A 16993-nucleotide genomic window follows, 5' to 3' on the forward strand; every position below is an offset into this window, starting at 1 on the left:
TTTGTTGGATGAATATAGGAAGGAGAACATCTCTATTGAAAGCCTTCTACGTGGCCAGTTCTGCACCAGCCATGAAGGAATTCAGCAGTGAATAATATAGACCCGGTTCCTGGCCTTGCAGACTTGAGGACCCAGTGCTTCCAGGAGGCCTGCTGCAGGAGCAGGGACTAGTGGAGGCGGGGTGTGCATGGTGGTGGAAAGGAAGGCTATTTACCAGTTGGGGAATATATGGAATTGTAGAATCCCCAGGTGAGAACTAGCCCAATCCTTTCTGAGCCCTGAACGTCCTCATCCTGACCTCAGGGTCGGTCCATCTGAGAACTACCACTGAATGAAGATTTCTCCCAATCTATTGAGCTAAGTCGTGTTCCTTGTTTGTGCCCACCATTTTGTCCTGAAGCTATTCTCGAGGCCATCATGGCTTGGCCAGTGTCCCTTTTCTGGCAAGCTTGCTCTCAGCCTTCCAGGGAAAAGGAGCCAATTGGACCAAGTCATTCTTGCTAATGATGCCGGTGGGTCAATGTGCCATTTCCTGCTGTCAGCAGAGGGGCCTTTTGGAAAATGCCTTCTGAAAACAAAACATATTACCCAAAAGAAAGGATTGCCTCCCCACCAAAAAAAAAAAAAAAAAAAAAAAAAAAAAATGCTGGGCAAAACAATGCTGGGAAGAAAATGCTGAGAATCCTCCAATGTATACTTTATTAGAATTGGTGGATCGTGAGTTTAGAAGAGAACTTGAGGAAGGAACTGCCCATCTGAATGGGGATTCTCTCTGTAACATCCCCACCAAGTGGTCATCTTGTCTATTGCCAGAACATCTCTGAGGACATTCACTGCCTCTGAAAGCTGATTTTCCCATTCAAGACGACGGCTCGGGATATTAGAACCTTCTCCTCTAGGCCAAATTCGTCTTGACATTTGTCTTCTCTCTCCACGTGGAGTCAGAGGATGTCTTGTCCTATTTCTTTCAAATATTTGAAAGATATTTCAGAGCTCAAGCATTTTTAAAATCACGTTGTTACAATAACTGAAGAACATTTTGCTATGATGAGGGTAACATAATGATGGCATGATTTGCTAAGCAGAGAATGACTGTGTGTTGACGTCATAGTGACCCAAAGTTCAGGATATGGACAGGGTGGTACAAGCCATAACAGATCATCTCAGGGACATCACAGAGATCTTGTTGGTAATACGGGTTTTTTGTTTGTTTGTTTGTTTGTTTCTTGCTTTTTGAGCATTAGGGTAATAACTAATGTTTTAAGTGTTTGTGATTGTACAAATATCACATATCTATCTATTTCATACAGTGGGCAGGGGTGAGGAGACTAGGAGAAGATGGCCAGAAGTTGGGGCTGGACCATGTCTTTTTTCTGTCTTTGAAATAGTATGTGGTAAAGAGGTCTAAACTCCTCAATTATAAATTCCAAGTAAGTCAGATCCCATTTTTTATAGGGTTTCAGGGATCTGCAGCCACTTCTCAGAATAGCATCCAATTTCTTACATCTCCCCTGAAAGATTAGGCCCAGAACTGGGCACAACAATTTCAGTACATTGCAAAGAACATAGACTAGAATAAGATTATCACCTCCCCTATCCTTGAAGCTGTATTTTTGCTTATGTGTCCAAAGACTTATTTGCTCTTTTAACAAAAGTGCCCTATTCTTGACTACCACGGTGTTTGTTATCAAACAAAATTCCCGTTTTTATAGTTTCTGTGTCACTTTTAACTTTTTTAGTAAAATATCATACTCATGTGGAGAAATTATCCAAAATATAAATAAATATCCATTCATCCATAATGATATAAGTTATCGGTTAAGTGGATGAGAAGAGACAAATCTCACAGGCTGAAGCATTATAAATAATGGACATAAATACTCCTTGCCTCAAGGACTTGGAGTGTAACTCTCCATTAAGTGTGAGCTACAGAGGGTAACTTTCTTCCAGAGTGCAGTATGAAAACAGAGAAACAGAGCAACTTTACCATGAAGAAACCTGACAAACACTACCTCAGCCAGCTGGTGAAGGTCAGCACCAACAATGGCAAATCATGTTGATAGTATGATGTGATTAAAAAAAAAATGGCAACTTTATCATTGCAGAACATTCTACAAAATACCCAACAAGTATTGGGTCAAGGTCACCAAAAAATAAGGACATTCTGAGAAACAGTCTCAGCCAAAAGAAGCCCAAGGAGACGTGACCGACTAAATGTAATGTGGAAACCTGAGACAGAAAAGAGACATCAGGTAAAAACCAAGGAAATCTGAATACAGTATAGACTTTAGTTAATAATAATGTATCAGTATTGGTTCATGAATTGTGACAAATGCCTCAGTGTGAGGTCAGATGGAAATTAGCATCAGAACTTGGTATGTAACCAGGGCTTTTGCAGAGTGGTGTGTGTGTGTGTGTGTGTGTGTGTGTGTGTGTGTGTGTGTGTCTGGGGTCATGTATATGTGCGTATAACTGTATGTGTGTGCTTGTGTACAGGTGTATAGGTGTGTAGGTGTACCTGAATGTGTCTGTGTGTGTGTGAGTGTATGTATGTGTATACGTATGTAGGTATGTGGGTATTCGTGTGTGTGTACATGCGTACATGTATGTTTATGTACTCATGTGTGCTGAGGTGTTTGTGTCTGTGGTTATATGTGCAGCGTGTGGGGAGGATGTAGGGAGTGTGTGGGGGTGTCTCCATTCATATGTGTGTATATGTGTGTGTACACATGCATGTGTAGATATGTGTAAGGGTGTTATATATGTGCACACATGCATAGGTGTGTGAACGTGCATGTACACAGGCATATCTACATATTCGTGTGTGTCTTTGAGTGAATATTTGTGTATGTATGTGCATGTGTGTATGTATATGTGGATGTGTCTATCTCTGTATCTGTGTCAGTATATGTACATGTGTGCATATGTATACATATGCAGATGTGTATATCTCTGTGTGTAGGTGTATGTGTGTATGTGTATATACATGGAAATGTGTACATGTATCTCTCTGTATCTGTGTGTAGTTATATGTGTGTATGTGCATGTGTGTGTATATACATAGAGAGAGAGAGATGGGTACATCTCTGTATCTGTGTGTAGGTAAGGTGTGTATGTGCATGTGTGTATATATATAGATGGGTACATCTCTGTATCTGTGTGTAAGTATATGTGTGTATGTGCATGTGTATATACGTACATGTGAATGTATATATATATATATCATATCTATGTGTAGGTATATATGTGTGCGTGCATGTGTGTATATACATAAACGTGTATCTCTCTGTATCTGTCTGTAGGTATGTGTATGCATATGTGTATATATTTAGCTGTGTACATGTATCTCTTTGTATCTGTGGGTAGGTATATGTGTGTATGTGCATGTGTGTATATACGTAGATATGTATGTGTATCTCTCTCTGTGTGTAGGTAGGTATGTGTGTGCTTGTGTGTATATATGTAGAGGTATACATGTATCTCTGTATCTGTGTAGGTACATGTGTGTGTTTGCATGTGTGTATATATGTAGACGTATATGTGTGTCTCTCTGTATCTGTGTGTAGGTGTCTGTGTGTGCACGTGTATATGTGTTTGGATGTGTTTGTGCACGTGCACTGCCAGTGAGTCAACCAGTCAATCCACTCCCAACAAGGAGGCCTGCTTACAGCTGCTGGACCAGAGGAAGGCTGTTGAAGATGGGTGTGGGTTCCTTCCTTGCTCCATTACAGCTCTCAAGCCCAGCTACTAAGCATCTCCTTGGGCTCTGCAGTCTGTAAACTGGGGATAACATTAATAGTCTCTCCCCCATTGTGTTCTTAGGAAAGTCACGTGAGATAAATGCTGGTCAAATGTCAAGTACAGTGTCTGGTCTAGATTTCTCATTCAATAACACTTGACTTCAGGAACCTCCTCCTGACCGATGGGTCAGAAATTACCCTGACTTGCATGTTCTTTACTTATTCTGTGACTTTCTATTTGTGGAGACCACTCCCAAGCCAACTTTGCCTTTATCTGCCACTTATGACTATAAATCCAAGAATGAAGCGATAAGGGTAGGGAGAGGCAATCCACTGAAATTAAACAATAGATTACCTGATGATTAGCTTTTAGTCCACTCCCTGATTCATCAATTATTTGCTAAATGTTTATTCCAGACCAATAATTAGAGATACAGACCCCTCCTTGCCCTTGAGGCTTAGGTGTGCGTGAGGAGTAAGGCATGCTCCTGCATGCCTTGCCTTCCATACACAGTGAATCAGTGAATTCTGTTAGGAAAAGACAGATTGAAAGATCCCTGAGCTCTGTTTTGATTTTTTCTCTTGGATACTGACAAGGATTCTCTGTCTATACAACTTTAATTCTCCTAAATACATTAAGAGATCAACATGTATAAAAATGTTTCTCCCCATGTGTCCCAGTATTTCTCTCTCTCTCTGTCTCTCTCTGTTTTTTTCTCTCTCGTTCACGCTTTCTCTCTCTCTCTCCCTCTCTTCTTATTCTCCCTCCTAAATGGCTTGAATTTTACATCCACCATGTCCCCTTCCTTTCCTCACTCTTGGAAAGGAACAGAGTGTGAGAATTCTACCCTGAACAGGGGGAGGTGATAGAATGGATGCCCCTCTATCACTAGGCTGAATGTTTTTTCAGCCCCTTCCAACAGCAGAGAGGAGGCCTTGCGTCCCCTTCCATGTTGGTCAGCCAAGCCAGAGCAACCCTCTGTCAGGGCAGTGATGACAGTGTGACCTCCTGAAGTGGTTCTTAGATGGCGTCTGGAGAGAGTGCCCACTTTCCCTGGTCTATGGTGAGATGCTGACCACCAGCAAGGACAACATATTGAATTTCCATAAGATCTAATTCACCTCACTGAAGGGACTGTCTTCAGAGATGATAGCCTTCCTCCTCTTTCAGGCATTTAAAATAGCTTTTTGTATATGAGACCACTGAGGTAGGTGATCACACTTAGTGGTTGTTGCTGTTTGACGTCCTTACCTGGCAAAAGTAAAAGTTGGCAAGCCTACATGACTTCCACAATTTTGGTGAGAAATCTTAACCAGCATTCAAAGTTCAAAGATATGAGAGCCCCACTGACATACAACATGGTGGCTTTGAGTTAGACCGACCTGGGTTAGAATTCTAGCTCTGCTACTTAATTGACAATGAGACCTGCTCTCTCTGCTCTGAGCCACTACCTGCTCACCAATACTGCAGATAATACCTAACTTCTATTGGTTATAAGGACAGTCTATGTAGATGGTCTGGCATGTCACAGTTTTTCATGGTAGCCATTATCATAAGAGTCTTCTTGGTCCCAACAAAAATTCCTGCAGTCTAATTCTTTCTGGCTTCTGTCCTTTCTTCTTGGGTCCTACAATCTGAGAAATAGAAGCTGAAGGCAACTAATATACAACTTTGGCACGAATAGTCATGGCCAAGTTTCACAGACGGAAACACACTTGTATCTGTATCTCCAGAAGGGACATTAAACCTAGGTTGAGACTATTAGAAAGAAGATACTTAAATATTTGGGAGCACAGCTGAATACCAAAAGTAAATTACATCATAAGCCAGATGTTCCAGGAACTTCGTTTCTTTTTTTTTTTTTTTTTTTTTTTTTTGCCTGAAGGAAAAGTTTTAGTTCATAAAGGAAACGATGAGCAGAAATTGCTATCACAAAATAGCAATTCATGGTTCATGGTTATTTAAAATGAGCCCATTTGAAAATAATCAAAGATGTTCACAATGATTTATAAAGAGAGTTGTTCATTTCAGTGTTATTTATCATATGCAAAACGTGGAAACATCCTAAATGGCTTACCATAAAGTATTTGTTATATAAATTACGGTACTTTAGTTTGATGGACTGCTATACAGCCATTAAAAATTGTGTTGTTGAGAAATATTTAATGATTTGAGAAAATGATTGCAATATTTTCTAAGCAAGGAGAGCAGGTTACAAAATAGAATGTATAGTATGATCATATTTTATGCCATTATAACACTGATATCAGCTGAACGCTTCTAAACTTTAGGATCCAGATAAGATTGGCTCAAATGCCCAGTTCTATGGTCTTGGGAAGCCTTGCCAAGTCTTCTTCAGTTTCCTAGGGAACTACCTTCTCACAGGTCCTTCTGCCTCTTGTCAGCCACTGCTTTGCTATGTCATTCTGACTTCAGTGTGAAACTCAACCTCTCTTATCTGCTTGCAAAACAAAATTTATAGCAGCAAAACTATTTTTGGTGGCATTGATGTGGGGGTAGGAAAGATGGATGGGATAGAAGTATTCATACTCTGTAGTGGTATGAGTAGTGGCCCCTCAAAAGATATGTCCATATTCTAACTCCAGGAACCTGTGAATATGATCCTTGGGGAAAGAGGGTCTTTACAGATGTAACAAAGTAAAGGATGTGGAGATGAGATCATCTTGGATTAGCATAGGCTCTAAATCCAGTGACACATATCTTTATAAGAGAAGAGAAGACAACAGAGGTAGACACAGGACAAAGGCCACGTGAAGACAGGGCAGAGATTACAGCTACATTGCCACAGCCAGGGGATGCCTGGAGCCACCAGAAGCTGAAAGAGGCAGTGAGTAGCCTCCCTTGGAGCCTCCAGAGGGACTATGGCCCTACCAACACATAGGTTTTAGAAGTCTGTCCTCCAGAACTGTGAGCAAATAGATTTAGATTTCTTTTATTTAAGCCAGGGGTCCCCATCCTCTGGGCCATAGACTGGTACCAGTCCGTGGCCTGTTACGAACCAACCTGCACAGCAGGAGGTGAGCAGTGGGCAAGCTAGTGAAGCTATATCTGTACACACAGACTCTCCCCATTGTTCACATTACCTCTTGAGCTCTGTGTCCTGTCAGATCAGTGGTGGCATTAGATTCTTATAGAAGCACAAACCCTACTGTGAACTGCACATGTGAGGGATCTAGGTTGTGTGCTCCTTATGAGAATCTAACACCTGGTGATCTGTCACTGGGTGACAGATGGGACTGTCTAGTTGTAGGAAAACAAGCTCAGGGCTCCCACTGACTCTACATTACGGTGAGTTGTATAATTATTTCATTATATATTACAATGTAATAGTAATAGAAATAAAGTGCACAATAAATGTAATGTACTTGAATCATCCCAAAACCATCCCCCCCTACCCCCACAAAGACCTGTGGAAAAATTGTCTTCCATGAAACCAGTTGCTGGTACCAATAAAGGTTGTGGGCTGCTGATTCAAGCCACCAAGGTCATGGTCATCCGTTAAGGCAGCCCTAGGAAACTACCACAATCACCAAAAGAAATACAACAGTGATGATAACTCTACTTACTAAAGGATGCTTTGTCTCCTCTCACCACCACCAGGGAGTCTCACTCACCTCCTAGACACTTCCTTGAGCTTCTCTTAATTTTCTCACTCTCTCTTTAACCTCTTCCTCCCACCCATATTGTTCCACGGACTCAACTTCTCCCTGTTTCCTACAGGGTTGTCATCTCACTTGTGATTTCACAGCCCACTCTAACTCCTACTCCCAAAGTCACATGTGCTAAATTTACTTTATTCATAGCCTTCCCTGTCTCAGTGAGGGCAACTTCATCCTTTCAGCAGCACAGCATGCAAGCACTGGCCTCCCCTTGACTCGGTTCTTGGAATCAATCCACATCCAATGCACCAAGAAACCTTGCTGGCTCTGCCTTCAGAATGTATCCACTACCTGACCACTTCTGACTCCCTCCACTGCTGCTAACCTAGTCCTAGGCGTCATCACCCGCTGCCAGCATTGCAGCTGCCTCCAATAGATCCCTCTGGTTCCACGCTTGTCTCCCAACAGTCCATTTTCAACCCAGCACCAGAAAAAAATTCCTTTCATAACTTTAGTCTGATGTTATCACTCATCTACTGAAAACCTGGCAAAGGCTCTCTTCTCACCTAGAGAAAAGCCAAAATCCTTAAATGGCTACAAGAATGATCTGGCCCTTGTAGTTCTTAGACCACAGCTGACTTCTACCCCCTCATTCACTCCATTCTAGTCCCAAGGACCTACTTATTTCTTATCAAACACATGGGACACCCTCCTTGATCTAGCAGTTTCCTCTGCCTAGAATGTTCTTGTCCAGTTGCCTAATTCCCTCGACTCCTGTGATTCCTTTCTCATCTGTCTCTGGCTCAATGCAACTGGCCACCTCAACATGCTCTGAATGTTCCCATGGAAATGATCTAAATAATAAAACCATGGCAATGACAACAAACAACAAACTTCCTGCTCTATCTGTCTGCTGACAATGGCCTGAATGTTTGTGTCACGTCAACCCCCAAGTTCATATGCTGAAATCCTAACCCCCAATGTGATGGTATTTGGAGGTAGAGCCTTTGGGAGGTAATTAGGCTATGGCAGTAGAGCCCTCATGAATGGGATTAGTGCCCTTACAACCTGGAGAGCTCTCTTGCCCTCTTTTGGCCCTGGGAGGATAAAGGAAGCCAGCAACCTGCAGAGCCAGCAGTTCTGCAGCCTCACCAGAACCCAATCATGCTGGCACCCTGATCTCAGACTTCCCTCCTCCAGAACTGTGAAAAAAAATTCTGTTGTTGATAAGCCTCCTGTTGCTGATAAGCCACCTCTGGTACTTTGGAAAAGCAGCCCAAACTGAACAAAACACTGTCTATCTGTCAAAAACAAAATAAAACAAAATGGTTGTCATGAGTGTACTGTTAACGTGTTTATTTGAACTGAAATATGAAGTCAATTATTTTTTCTAACAGCTGATCGTTAAATATAATGTGGCCATAAAACTCAAAAATAATTTAAATACTTTGATTTAGCTGTTTGACTTGACAGTGTGAAATGGCTTTGCCAATTACATGGTGAATATATTCCAGAAGTTGAATGAGTCAAATCTTCAGTTACAAAGTTGTCCTAAAATATATTTAACAAACAAAAGATAAAAGCATTTTATCAAAAATACTTCATTCACAATATTGTATTATATTGAGATTAACATTAACACTGTTGTGATTTACCCAACTCTGAGTATACTTAGGTAAATGTAATGCCTAGGAGAAAAAAAAATAACTAGTATAATTAGTATTCATTTGATATGGGTTTAAACCCACTTTGGTTTAATTTGTAGACACTGAAGATTGAATAATAAATTATTTTGCCAGTAATTTTGTTTTCAATTCTCAGCTTCCAGCAAAAGTGAAGAAGAACCTAACCTAGTTGTCAGTTGATCTTAAAATGTAATTTGGGGCGTATAATTCAAAAGGAGGTTTAAAAATTGAGTGTCCCATCTATTCCTAACTCGCTGAGAATTTTATCATAACAGGATGTTGAATTTTTGTCAGATGTTTGCTCTCCATCTATGGATATGATCATATGATTAAGCTTATTTAATATGTTAATATTGAGAAATATATTGATGGATTTTTAAATTGAGTAAACTTTCTCTTCAAATCTAGTTCCATCCTCATCTACTCACTTCTGTGAATGAAAATTCTCAGTGATACACGTATAAAAATTTTTAAAATAGCAATATAATTCATGCTGAAACCTGTATTTTTCTATTAATAAGTAGCATTCATATTAAGATACCTGAAAAAATGGAAAAAAGCCACATCCATCGAATTACTACTTTATTTTTTGTGTTTAATAATTTAAGATTGTTATATTAATATTTTGTTATCTATGACTAATAATTAAAATGTTAACTCAATCCAGAGGATAGTTGATACAGAAGGTCTACGGTAACTATGTTACCATATATATGTAATATATATATCTGTTTAGCTTTTATCTCCATATGCATATTCATATATATTTATTCTATATATGTTTATATTTATACATATGAATGTACATTCATTACAGAGAAATGGGAGGAGAAATCAATAAGAAACATTTAAGTATAAAATATATTGTAGTGAATAAAATTCTGTGAAGGAAGTAAAATAGAACTGCAGATACAAGAAGAAAAAAATACGTAAAATTTCCAACTGCTAACAAGAGAACATGTTTATGTGTTTTGAAAATGTTGTAACATGTTGGAAGTATTGAACTGCCAAGATATTTTGATTGCTCTGAATATATTTAAAAGAATCATATCATAGTTTAACTCAAAATGTCAATATAATAAATGTTAGGTATCTACTATTTACAACCATTTAGACATAAGACAAAAATTTTAGGTATCCACTTTAAAATGTGCTAGGAAGAGAATAATTTAAATTTAAAAAATCCTTTAGGAGCAATAAGCAAAAATGTCTGAAGACCTCTGATTTCAAATACCTTATGGCAAGACATCCCCTTTACTAGTGAGAAATTCAATACAATTCTTTTCTTTTCTTTTTTTTTTTCTTTATCCGTATTTTATTTTACAATAAGAGGGTGAACGTTTTCACAATAAAATAGGTGCTCTATTTTACCATAAGGTTTTAAAAAATCAGCAAAGCCTAATTGTTCTACTAAATGAATCCATAGTTTCAGATTGCGGCTATAAATTCTTACACAATTCGCTTGTAATAAGATTTTAAAACTGTGCTTGTTAAGTATCTATAGAAAAATTAGAAAACACATACAAGCAAAATAAAGAAAATTGAAATCACTCTTAGCATATCTTCTGACAGACTTTTTCCTGTGTATATATAGTTTATACTTTTTTGATAAATATTAATAGAATCAGTGTTTGCTATTTTGCAATCTGCTCCCATTACAGAAAATATCACAAATAGATTCAATTTTGTTACATATAACTTTGCAGTATTATTAAAAGACTGTATTTCTATTGATTATATTGAAATAAAAACATATGTTCAGTAAATCATCCACACTCCATACTTGGACGTTGATGTTGGTCTTTCCAATATTTATTACTGTATATAAGCCTGAAATAATCATGCTTATAGCTGAATATTGGTACATATCCTTAATTTTTTACTGAAGCTAAATTTATCAAAGTGGAATTACATATCAAGGTATTTTTCTGGTATGAATTGTAAAATTGTAAAATTATTCCTCAGTAAGATTGGGCTAATTTATAGGAGTATTACGTTATTCAGTGAGGTTGATTTTCATGTCAGGGCATTAGACAAAAATCATGTGCAGCCAAAACCACTCTGGGAAATTATTTAATATCTCATAAGGTACAGTATGCATGGTTTTATGTAAATAAATTGGAAATAGTATAAGCGCCAATGTAATTTTATTGGAGAACACATGCAAGGTGTTCTCTTCATGGCACTTCAGAAGCAATTAAGGACAACATTCATATTCTAGTTTCTAATAACGTGCTCTTTCCAAAGCTCCTAGAAAATAAGATATTTCTAGACTCTGCTTACTTTATTTTTTTTTGTACCATATTTGCCACATTTGGATTGTGATGGTTTTTAAAATTATGAGCTTCCCCACTAAATTAACAGATCCTTGAAATCAGAAAAAAGTTCTAATTCTTTTTTTTTTTTTTTTTTTTTTTTTATACTTTAAGTTCTAGGGTACATGTGCATAACGTGCAGGTTTGTTACATATGTATACTTGTGCCATGTTGGTGTGCTGCACCCATCAACTCGTCAGCACCCATCAGGTCATCATTTATATCATGTATAACTCCCCAGTGCAATTCCTCCCCCCTCCCCCCTCCCCATGATAGGCCCCAATGTGTGATGTTCCCCTTCCCGAGTCCAAGTTTCCTCATTGTTCAGTTCCCACCTATGAGTGAGAACATGCGGTGTTTGGTTTTCTCTTCTTGTGACAGTTTGCTAAGAATGATGGTTTCCAGCTGCATCCATGTCCCTACAAAGGACGCAAACTCATCCTTTTTTATGGCTGCATAGTATTCCATGGTGTATATGTGCCACATTTTCTTAATCCAGTCTGTCACAGATGGACATTTGGGTTGATTCCAAGTCTTTGCTATTGTGAATAGTGCCACAATAAACATACGTGTGCATGTGTCTTTGTAGTAGAATAATTTATAATCTTTTGGGTATATACCCAGTAGTGGGATGGCTGGGTCATATGGTACATCTAGTTCTAGATCCTTGAGGAATCGCCATACTGTTTTCCATAATGGTTGAACTAGTTTACAATCCCACCAACAGTGTAAAAGTGTTCCTATTTCTCCACATCCTCTCCAACACCTGTTGTTTCCTGACTTCTTAATGATTGCCATTCTAACTGGTGTGAGATGGTATCTCATTGTGGTTTTGATTTGCATTTCTCTGATGGCGAGTGATGATGAGCATTTTTTTATGTGTCTGTTGGCTGTATGAATGTCTTCTTTTGAGAAATGTCTGTTCATATCCTTTGCCCACTTTTTGATGGGGTTGTTTGTTTTTTTCTTGTATATTTGTTTGAGTTCTTTGTAGATTCTGGATATTAGCCCTTTGTCAGATGAGTAGGTTGCAAAAATTTTCTCCCATTCTGTAGGTTGCCTGTTCACTCTGATGGTAGTTTCTTTTGCTGTGCAGAAGCTCTTTAGTTTAATTAGATCCCATTTGTCAATTTTGGCTTTTGCTGCCGTTGCTTTTGGTGTTTTAGACATGAAGTCCTTGCCCATGCCTATGTCCTGAATAGTACTACCTAGATTTTCTTCTAGGGTTTTTATGGTATTAGGTCTAACATTTAAGTCTCTAATCCATCTTGAATTAATCTTCGTATAAGGAGTAAGGAAAGGATCCAGTTTCAGCTTTCTACTTATGGCTAGCCAATTTTCCCAGCACCATTTATTAAATAAGGAATCCTTTCCCCATTTCTTGTTTCTCTCAGGTTTGTCAAAGATCAGATGGCTGTAGATGTGTGGTATTATTTCCGAGGACTCTGTTCTGTTCCATTGGTCTATAGCTCTGTTTTGGTACCAGTACCATGCTGTTTTGGTTACTGTAGCCTTGTAGTATAGTTTGAAGTGAGGTAGCGTGACGCCTCCAGCTTTGTCCTTTTGACTTAGGATTGTCTTGGCAATGCGGGCTCTTTTTTGGTTCCATATGAACTTTAAAGCAGTTTTTTCCAATTCTGTGAAGAAACTCATTGGTAGCTTGATGGGGATGGCATTGAATCTATAAATAACCTTGGGCAGTATGGCCATTTTCACGATATTGATTCTTCCTATCCATGAGCATGGTATGTTCTTCCATTTGTTTGTGTCCTCTTTGATTTCCCTGAGCAGTGGTTTGTAGTTCTGCTTGAAGAGGTCCTTGACATCCCTTGTAAGTTGGATTCCTAGGTATTTTATTCTCTTTGAAGCAATTGTGAATGGAAGTTCATTCCTGATTTGGCTCTCTGCTTGTCTGTTACTGGTGTATAAGAATGCTTGTGATTTTTGCACATTAATTTTGTATACAATTCTTTTCTAAGTAAGCAGCTAGAGTTTTCCTGGCCAACAGTGGGCTGGCCCAGCATTCAAGTTCCCTTCCAGGGAGATTACAGGGAATATCAAACTTACCCCATGTGCCAACTAAATGTGGTAATGGCCATGTCAGCTGGGTTCTCCCAGTTTCCTTCTGGATTAGGTCCCTATTTACCTGCCCCATCTCCTCTGTTGCTCCAAGTCACACTCCTCTGTGCCCCAACTTCATAGAAACACTCATGGGTCCCCGACACCCCAGCTCCATCGTGCTTCATGGCCCACTGCTCCCTCTACCTTTCCTGTCTTCCACTACTGCCCCTTGTCCTCCAAGACTCAACTCAGGTACCACCTCCAAAAGCAAGCCTTCTATGATCCCTCCACAGTCTCCGGGTTGGAATAGGGGTCCTGTTTTAGTTCCTATAGTCCCCTAGGTTCTCTCCATCGTGGCACACTAAACTTACGGGGTTGCAATTCCAAAAATGTAATGGGAAAGCAGCTCACCCGGGATGTCTGTTAGCAATGCTCATTCCTGGCCTCACTGCAGGAAAGTCTATTTGAACATTTGGGGAATGGAGTCCAGGAAGCTGCACATTTAACACACATCCCAGGTGATCTGTTGCAAATGGTGTAACGAACACATTGTGAGAAATTCTATTATCGTGCAATTGCTCACTTACTTGACTGAGCCACACTAGCCTCTGAAGTTTCTGAAGGCAGAGAATGTTTTATTCACCATCATCTCTGCCTATAGTGCCTAGAACACTGCCTGGCATGTAAACGGCACTCCATAAATATTTGTTGAATGCAGGAACAGGTGAATTAATTCATTCGCCAATACTCCCATTTTCACTATCTCCTATATCAAGTCTCGCATTAACCTGTGTCAGCTAAGTCATCACATTCCTTGGTTGGAGTTGATCTTTATACCCATTTGGTGGTGTTACTTGGGTTTTCTCATATTAATCAGAAGTTACATTTATCTCTGATAATATAAAATATTAATAATTCTAACTTCATCAGCAATTATTTTTAGTTGGCACACACTTTCGAGGTTCAGAGTCTTGGTGTGCCATAAAGAGTTTAGAGTTCTTGCCCTAAATAGCCTGCTGCAGCTTATAAACTCCACTTATCTGCCATAGTTTATGTGGCCACCTCCCTCAGTCCAAGAATAAGAGCAATGCTCTTATTGTGGCAGGGGGGAGGCACAGTCTATAATCCCAATTATACAATAAACTGACCGACATTTGTATGGAATCAAAAGAATATTTAATGAGTCTATGTCGGGTGCCATGCACCAAGCCTTAGCATCCACAGAAGACATTCTGGAACAACTTCCCTCCCCTCCTCAACTCGTTCCTCCCCTGTATCTCCCCTGGCTGCGGCATCTGGGTTGTCATCAAACATTCCACAGTGATAGGCAGGAAACCTTTCTGCTGGTATTTTTTTCTCTCTCTCTCTCCTTCCACATCCCCAAGGCCCTGTGGTCCATGCTGTGCTTGGTCCCCATGTCCTCCACTGCATTGCCCCATTTCTTGTCCTGCTCTCCTACCCAAGGCTTGCTCTTAGCATCATCTCATCCCACGGGCCTTTGGGGAGTAGTGCAGGGAAGAGGTGGTTCTGGACCTCGGGAAAAGATAGAGGGAGTGAGAAGGCAGCCCTGAGGTCTGTCCTCAGGATGATTCCCTGAGAGATTCTCAAACCTTGTAGACTGTCCAGATTAACATGCTGACCCTCTGGGGTGTCACTCTAGTCAGGAGGCCATCAGGAGAACGGAAGGGGCAGAAGGAATGGAAAGAGGGAGCGGGTCCAAGAGATTTTGCAAAGGGAAATTAAACTCACCTGGGAATGAAGGGAAAGAGAGGGCATGTCAAAATGGTACCACCATTGCCAAGCGTTCCCAGAGATAAGGAATTCACTGTTGGACATTAGGACAAGATAAATTGGGCCATCCCCATTAAAAACATTCCAGCATCAAGTTCACATTTATTGCAGAGTCGTCAGCCCAAGATTCAGAGTTGAAACCAAGAGAACTGAAGTGAAATGATGTAGCTGTTAAAAGAAAGGCTGAAGGCTGAATCTTGGGTTTTACCCAGTTGGGAGCTAGGAAGAAAATACAAAGGGGCCAATAAAAAGAAAACAGAGAAGGAGGGAGAGGAAAATGAAGTAGGAGTGAGAGGAGGAGACGGCCAGCCGAGAGTAAGTGGGAGAGTGTTAGTTAAAGGAGAAAGAATCCCAGCACTTGGGGAGGCCAAGGCGGGCAGATCACTTGAGGTCAGGAGTTTGAGACCACCCTGGCCAACATGGTAAAACCCTGTCTCTACTAAAAATACAAACAATTAGCCAGATGTGGTGGCGTGCACCTGTAGTCCCAGCTACTCAGGAAGCTGAGGAAGGAGAATTGCTTGAACCTGGGAGGTGGAGGCTGCAGTGAGCTGAGATCGTGCCTCTGCACTCCAGCCTGGGTGATAGAGAGAGACTCCATCTCAAGAACAAAATAAAATAACTAAAGGGGAAAAAGTCTACAGGAAAAGGGGAGAAGAAATACTGTTAGCGACAGAAAAATTCAAACACATGACAGATAGCAAAGGTGTTTTGCAAAAAGGAAATTCTACAGAAATGGTAAATTTTCATTTGTCTTACACAACTGAATCCCTAATGAAACATCTGTGCTAGAATTGCATTTAGTATCAGATAATGAACCCATAGCATCCACAGTACTGCTTTTAGTTTTGTAGGTGCATCTGAATAACATATAAGTTGCTTTCCAAGAAACACCACCTGAATGTTCCTTACAAACAAGGACGAGAAATAAAGGGAACCTCATCTCCATACCACGTACCGCCTATTAATATTATGTTGCACTACCATGGTCTCTGGGGGAGCAAAAACATTTGGGTGTGCTGTGGGTTAGGTAAACACCCACTAAATATTGATGAATGCATAATTAGAATGACTAAAATAATTCTGGCATAAAATTACCCTAGCAGTCAGGGGAGAGACAAAATGAAGTAATTTGATCGTGAAAATTAATACAAGTCGACTCTCAGTTTTCAATGCAGCTAATTGAAAACCACTTATTATTCAAACCTCATTTTCCCTCCTGGTTTGTACTCTTTTTTGCGTTGCCCTGAGAGAAATGAAGGCAAGAGGAGGGTCCTAGGGGGGCAAAGCTGTCATATTGAAATAGTGAAACAAGAGACTAATGTTTATTTTTCTAATGCCGTGGCTCCTCATCTTTTAGTCATGTTGATGTTGCCCCCTATGACACACATCCGTGGACATGTCCAAGGGGATAGGCCATCTTCTCCCATTCAAACAGCATTGAAATTAGAATGAGACTGACGTTATTGTAGGTGTAATCTTTTTTGTGATAGCTTTATTAATATATAATTCACATATCATACAATTTACCAATTTAAAGTGTACAAATCAGTCCAGGTGCAGTGGTTCACGCCTGTAATCCCAGCACTTTGGGAGGCCAAGTCGGGCGGGTCACCTAAGGTTAGGAGGTCGCAACAAGCCTGATCAACATGGTGAAACCTTGTCTCTACTAAAAATACAAAAATTAGCCAGGCATGGTGGTGGGTGTCTGTAATCCCAGCTACTTGGGAGGCTGAAGCAGGAGAATCGCTTGAGCCTGGAAGCGAAGGTTGCAGTGAGC

The sequence above is a fragment of the Rhinopithecus roxellana genome, chromosome 20 (genome assembly GCF_007565055.1).
Source record: "Rhinopithecus roxellana isolate Shanxi Qingling chromosome 20, ASM756505v1, whole genome shotgun sequence".
Taxonomy (NCBI): Eukaryota; Metazoa; Chordata; class Mammalia; order Primates; family Cercopithecidae; genus Rhinopithecus; species Rhinopithecus roxellana.